Source organism: Sinohyriopsis cumingii, chromosome 11 (assembly GCF_028554795.1).
Source record: "Sinohyriopsis cumingii isolate HCF-2022 chromosome 11, ASM2855479v2, whole genome shotgun sequence".
Lineage (NCBI taxonomy): Eukaryota > Metazoa > Mollusca > Bivalvia > Unionida > Unionidae > Sinohyriopsis > Sinohyriopsis cumingii.
The window spans coordinates 53,063,447-53,070,782 of NC_142971.1; the positions used below are offsets into that span (position 1 = coordinate 53,063,447).

Sequence of the window (7,336 nt, forward strand, 5' to 3'; positions counted from 1 at the left end):
GTCACATTATCCTGACACCAGGCTGACTAGTCCTAACACTAACCTCTTAATGCTTAACACCAAGCGAGGCAGCTGTTAGTACCATTTTTGTAAGTCTCTGGTATGTCTCAGCTGGGGATTGAACCCACGACCTCTCGCATCCCAGGCGGATGCCCTAACCACTAGGCCACCGGAGCGGTGATCACTACACGAGGAAGTGACAGCTTGAACCTCATTGGCAAAGGTAACTGATTTTTAGCTAAAATTCCCTGTTAGCAAAGAATAGAAAAGGATTCATTATTTCTACTGAATCGGATACAGCCAATTCCAATAGACAAGGTATGAAACCTGCTTCATCTCCTCAGAGATACTGAGCAGAAAAGACATCCGTGAGTGCCAGGTCCTGGCAGGAAGACTCAGCCAATGGTTCATGATGGGTTTTGATTAAAGATCACAAAACACAAGATGATTCTATCTGGGTGTAAAAAAAAACGGTACAAGTCTTTTCAGTTCAAATACTTAATGAGATCAGCAAAGTGAAAATTTGACATAACTGACTTTTCCTGAATAAATTTAAGTGTGTTGGAGATGGCAGCTCAATAGTCCTTGATAGCTAATGGACATCTTTTATTCTTGAAAAGAAAGAAATAGAAATCGGTAATGTATTTCATACAGGAACACCAAGGATCAAAGTGCTTAATATTGCACCAATCACAGAAGCTTCACCACTAGGCATCATAGACTTTGGATGCAGAATCACTCCTGTTCTCAATGATCCAACTGGCAACCCAGCCCAAAAACTTGTTCTGCTGGACAGACCACTTATGATGAGCCAGACATGATGTTGGAAAGCTGTTGTCTTGGAGGGAGCCCCTGTTGACCTAGTGTGATTTATCCGCTGGTCTTGAAGATCACTGAACCATGACTGCTTGGGCCATAGTGGAGCTATAAAAATGGTGGAATCGGTTTTATGTAGTACTTGTGCTGGCAGTTGGTATGGGGATAGCATTGGTGAAATGATGATCCCACAGGAAACTGGATATGTCCAATGTTCATGTTCTGTAGTTCTGAACTGTTGAAACTTAAAAGGGACAAACAAGTTACAAAGCACTGTAGAGACCATTCTGTGAGGACAGTTTTGCTGACACATGACAGACTCTCTGCTAACAGATTCCTGTTGCCCAGAGTGTTGTGAATTTAGTGGGTGGTATACTCCGAGGCTGTCCTATGGAGGAACTTTCTGACCTCCATACAAAAGCATGTGTGTCTCTTTGATGTCAGAGATATTATATATTACACAGAATAAAGCTTCTGTATATATACACACACACATACACACACAAACACACCTCTCTCTCAATAAGTCATGCACAACAGGGTCCACAAACATAGACCACACTATAAGCAAGGGCACGAGTTACTGAGGTACCTCCAAATTTTTTACAAAATCTGCTTAGACATCGCCAAAACCGCAGCATGGGTGGGTGGGGTTTAGGGAACTGGGCTGTTTAATTACTGAATCCTCATTTACAATCAAGCTGAAAATAATTGTTAATAACATGCTTTTTCTAATGAAGTTGTTTGCTATTCTGTATAAATAATGTTGTTGTTGTAGGGTTTAACGCCATTTTTCAGTACATGATAAGCATACATGGCGGCCAGTATTAATGGTGGAGGAAGAACCCTGGAAAACCCCGGAAAGAACCACCGACCCATGAGAAGCTACTGGCAAGCTTTCTCACATACCCACATTGGCTGAATCCGAGACTCAAACCCACACAGACAGAGGTGAGATGGCAGTGATCCATAATGAAGAGCGCTTTAGACCACTCAGGGCCCTCCTGTATAAATAACATTTATTTTCAAAATGTACAACAAGTGAAAGATCATTCCAACTGGTTTCAACAACCATCAAGTGTATGTGAAAACATGTATTACGTCACTGCTGTTTGGTTTGTTGGTTAGTCTGCTACCCCATAGAGTGGTATTTAATGGCTTAGTGCCAAGTCAGGAGTCAAAGTAGCCAGAATCTGGACTAATTGATGATACACCACCAAATAAGATTCCTTTTTTTAAAAAAACTAGTGACATTTATTTGGTAAGACTATCATCTATGTCAAAACTCAAATTCTGTACTGTTCTTTTAGTACAATATTGATGTTGTGATTTCATTGCAAGTAATAGTGAAACTTCTTATCATCCTTGAGGATATCTCTAAGTGTCAGTTCTGGAATTCTCTGAAACTTGCTTGCCCACAATGGTCCATATCTGTGAAACCAAGCTCTTTATTTTACGCAGTATTTGTTTCACTGGGTTGCCTTGCTATCTTTGATCACAGCAATGAATAAGTCAGTTAATTCAAGGTAGTTTAATTATGTTACATACACAACAACATTTATAACAGTGTTCGATTGATCAAGTGAACTGAGTTCACCCGATATATGACCAGGACCATTATGTAATTAATGTGATAATACAAAGGAGGCCAATTTTTAATAATTCAGTGCAACAATACAACAAATACTTCCACAAGTCAGTTATCAAAACATGGTCAGCACTTAATTAGGCTTGCGAACATAGCTGTTATGGTAGATTGACACATTTTACATTTAAAAACACATTGCATTTATGATGATTACACTTAAGAGGAACTACAAGACAGAATTAAAACACAAATTTCACTTTTAAAATATTACTTAATTGGCATTTAAATATTAATGTATTACCTGCACTAGGCATGACATTTTCATTGATCAAAATTTCCTTGAACATCTTTAATTACAGTGTACTCAGAATGTCGCTGGAAAGAAAATGTGACCAATTTTATGACTGTGAGTGTGCGTGTGTGATTTGGATTTTTAAAGTAGCTTTAACAATTTTTCAGTCATATTGCTACGATGTCTGCAATGTGGCAGTTTGTAGTGATGTCTAGCACTGGGGCATCATGCCGCAGACATGTAGCATGATGTCCCACCCAGTCACATTATCCTGACACCAGGCTGACCAGTCCTAACACTAACCTCTTAATGCTGAACACCAAGCGAGGCAGCTGTTAGTACCATTTTTCTAAGTCTCCGGTATGACTCTGCCAGGGATTGAACCCACGACCTCCTGCAACCGAGGCGGACACTCTAGCCACTGTGCCACTGGAGTGGTTTAAACAATTATATGATATCATATAAAATCATATGCTCATTATTCCCACTATGAAAACAAAGTCATATGGACAGCCTTCTTTTGCATACCAGAGCCCAGCAACGTGGAATGAATTGCCCACTTAACTTAGACACAAAGACACAGTGATCCCATTCAAGAGAGCTCTCAAAACTCACTTATTTAGACTGCAAGAACAAACTTAAAGACCTAATAATGTTTCCTACCTTAAATATACTCAGCATGTTTTTTAATGTTTTCTAATTTCATGGTGTTTGTTTTTGTAATCATATCATTATATGTTTTTTTATCTTAATAGGTGTTGTCTAATGTTGTAAAGCACTTAGAGCTTCTAAAGATTAAGCGCTATACAAAGTCCTCATTATTATTATTATTATATCTTATTAAAAGTTGCTCATTTCAAAATGTTGATTAAAATTTCCATGTCCTATCTACCGTTTTCGACCATAAAATGAGCGAAATATTGATGTTTCAGTTACCAATTTTAATCGTGATTTTCTTCAAGTTCAAGAAATGGGGGGGTGGCATTTTCTGGTAAAAATAAAATGGATCCACGCCTGACCTGCGTTGTAAGCAGGTTCGCAAGTTATCAGGGCATGAGTTATCGAGGGAGTGGTGTAGTAGGTGATACATACATACATACATACATACGTACATACATACATACATACATACATACATACATACATACATACACACACACATATATATATAGCTAGCACTCAAAGTCACATCCATATTCTTCTGGTTTGCAGTCAACAGCCCCCTTTGTTCTAATTACCAAGTGTGACATGTACTTTAAAAACCAGATTACACCTGTTAGTCCCGATACCACTGCCGTAAATAGTCTTGTTTCAATATTCAAGATTAATATAGTACACAAAGATGTATGCTAATTTTAAAGTGCAGATGATTTTCACATCTAATGTTGCATTGCTAGGAAAAAAATATACATCTGACCAATTTATTGATAATGTTGAAAAATATTTCTTTCTATATTTACCTTTAAAAAACATGTTCATAAATAGAGCATTTTATCAGTAATTTTTTTGTAGCCACTCCAGGTCTTTTCTCCAGTCATTATAGAGCCTACAAAAGCATCCCTCAGACAGAAAATCCAATGGCATTGGCAAATTTTGTATAAAGTACAGTATGTAGCAGTAATCTTAAAGAGGTTTTACATAAATTGTCAGATACATTCATCAAAGACATGCTTCACAAACTGAATCCTGTCATAAGTGAGATAAAGGATGCACAGTGAATGAATTGATTTCAAGTTGAGCCATGTATGGCATGCACAGTTCCAATACATTACACTTCTTTCATTTTTATCTCTACAGCAATGCAGCATTTATCTCAGTAGTTATGTATTGTGTGTGTATGTGTGTGGACATATTTTTAGCTTGTACTATATATGTACAACAACAGACCTAAATGTGATTAGTTTTCAGTTGTTTACTGAGTCACCTCTAAAAATAACATTTTAAAATTATTTTTAACTCAGCTCTAACAATTTTTCAGTCATACCACTATGTCTGCAGTGTGGCAGTTCATAGTGATGTCGAGCAATAGAGCAGTATGTTGCAGACATAGAGCATGATGCCCCCACCCCCAGTCACATTAACCTGACACCAGGCCGACCAGTCTTAATGTTGAGTGCCAAACGAGGCAGCTTTTAGTACCATTTTTTAAAAGTGAATCTTTTGAGAATGATATGAGTCTGGGACTGTTGCATGTACAAAACAGCCGTACACGTACTTAAAATGTACTTGAAATTTTGGAGAAAGATATCAAGTTGCTATAGAAAAATGACTACTGAGCTACTTGGTAATAGTTCCTTGGGGAAAGCTATCAGGAAATGAAACAAAATATGATATATGAAACTACAAACGTTGCCATTTATGTACTCCATATGACCTGACTTACAATCAGTCAACCAACAGTTGTTGTTGTTGTTGTTGTGAGGTTTAACGCCATCTTTAAGCACACGATAGGCTATGCATGGTGGCCAGTATTAATGGTGGAGGAAGAACCTAGTCAAAACCCCAGGAAGAACCACCGACCCATGAGAAGCTACTGGCAAGCTGTCTCACATACACATATTGGCATCAACCAACAGATTAAGATAAATAAAATCATGTCCAACAATACTTGTTTTTTATAATAGCTGTGAGTGTCCCTAAGTTAGTGGGGTTTTGTTTCCAGTTTGGGCTAAAAGGCCTCTTCAGTTTTTCATCTTGAAGCTTAGCAAAGTTAAGGGACAAGCAGGAACATTTTTACAAGTTAACTCTGCAACACTTTACATCATATAGCATCTGCAACTTCAGTTAATATAATCTATATATTATCTGCAGACGTCCACAATATTTTTTTATATCTGATGGTTAACTTGAATTCACTAACTGGATATCTTTCAAAGATCCAAGATGTTGATTTGGCCAGTTTTTCTACCCCTTGTAAGATGAATTTGAGGTTCCTTTACCCATATAACATGCATGTCAAAAGAAACACAATATCTTACCGTCAAACCTCAATCAGCATAAATATTTCAATTTTGCTGCATCAAAAGATAAAGATAAACTAAATTATCAGTAGTTTTCGAAGCAGCTATCATAAATTCAATTAAATGTCACTATGTCAAGTATCAATTTCAAAATCCACTACCATGATAAGAGATTATCATATGCCTTTATTTGCTGCTAACCACATGGAATTTTTTTTTTAACTGCAACTTAATTTAACATGTGGTAAGGGATGATAGTGGTAAGGGATGATATAAGTTGTGTTAGGTCCACCTGACAATACAAGCTGTACATGTATCAGGCATCAGAAAACTTACTGGGAAATAAAGTCTGGTCAATTATGACATGGCCACTTACACTGTGTACACCACTGAAACTGGTATTAGACTGTCTATGTAACAACTGCAATTCCCATCATTCACTATGAACCATGCAAATCTATTACTTTACTGCAGCAAATACGAAGTGTTTTTTATTTTTCTTGTCCATGAATGTGACTGAAGCTAGGTCAATCATTTCTTAACAAAGACAACACAAGTGCCAAGTCCAGTTTGCCAAGTGATAAAAATGTTAATTCTTTGTGGGGAAAATAATATAATCAATACACTGTATCATTTTTTGCTGCAGCATTTTGACAAGATTGACATTTACATATCCACCTGCAGATTTTGTTTGTTTGTTGCTTCATATCACAGCAATGCAAGTAGGTTATTTAGTGCCAAGATAACTGACGTAAAGAGCCTTGCCCAAGGACACAAAAATAGATGACCTAGACTGGTCCATGGTAGGATTTTAATCCACACCCTTTCAGCCATGAGTTTGGCATGCTAACCACTGAGACACTCCAGATCCCCCTTACAGGTTTGAATTGTGCCCAGATTAACCCTCTTTCTGGTTTTAATGACAAGAAATTTGAGTGACTGACTGTCCTGCCTTTAACACATTAAGCCCTGGTGACCAGTGGCAGGAGGTAGTAGCCTACTGCTGAGCTCTGTAGCGTCAAGGTCATGTATGATACACTAATGTGGGTGGTATTATAGAAAGGCAGACAGATGTAGCTCTACAATGATACCAAATAATCTTGAATTTCCAATTGCACTACAAAATACAGAGGGAAAAACATATTTTGGACCCAATTTTTTTCTACCCAAAATCTGCCCATGGTCGGAATCCGATTTTGTATCTGGATTTTAGACTTTTTGGTCTCAGATCCAAGGCAGACCGGTATGAACTGCAAACAGACAGATGAACCTTTGCAAAAAGTCGGACAAGATGGGCATTTGGAATAATGAGTGGTCTCAGTACAAAAATAATGGGTTCGTTAAGCAAACAAAAATATTTTTTTTTTAACTAAAAGAACTTTTACCTTTCTGCTCATGCATGAGCCAAATAGACAATGAAAAACTATGTTTCTAACACAACTAGGCAGTATGTTATTGGAAGATCACCTGAAGTTGGTGTTTTAGCATGTATTCAGAAATAGCTTTCAAAATGTGTTTCCTACTCGAATTTCAGACGAAAACAACAAAAACCTCCAAGGGTTAATTAGTTAAAGAATATTTCTGCACTGTACCTCACCTTTTGTAAATTCATAAACTCTGTAAGCTGAGAAAAGTTTCTAACTGAATATTACATTCTTTACTTTTTACAAGTAATTAGCT

General features: G+C 37.3%; 1 non-coding gene across 1 annotated transcript; it reads right to left on the reverse strand.

Moving 5' to 3' along the window:
* Positions 1–103: 103 nt before the first annotated feature.
* On the reverse strand, positions 104–176 carry Trnap-ggg (transfer RNA proline (anticodon GGG)). Its single transcript has one exon. It is a non-coding gene; the product is annotated as a tRNA-Pro (tRNA).
* Positions 177–7,336: the final 7,160 nt, after the last annotated feature.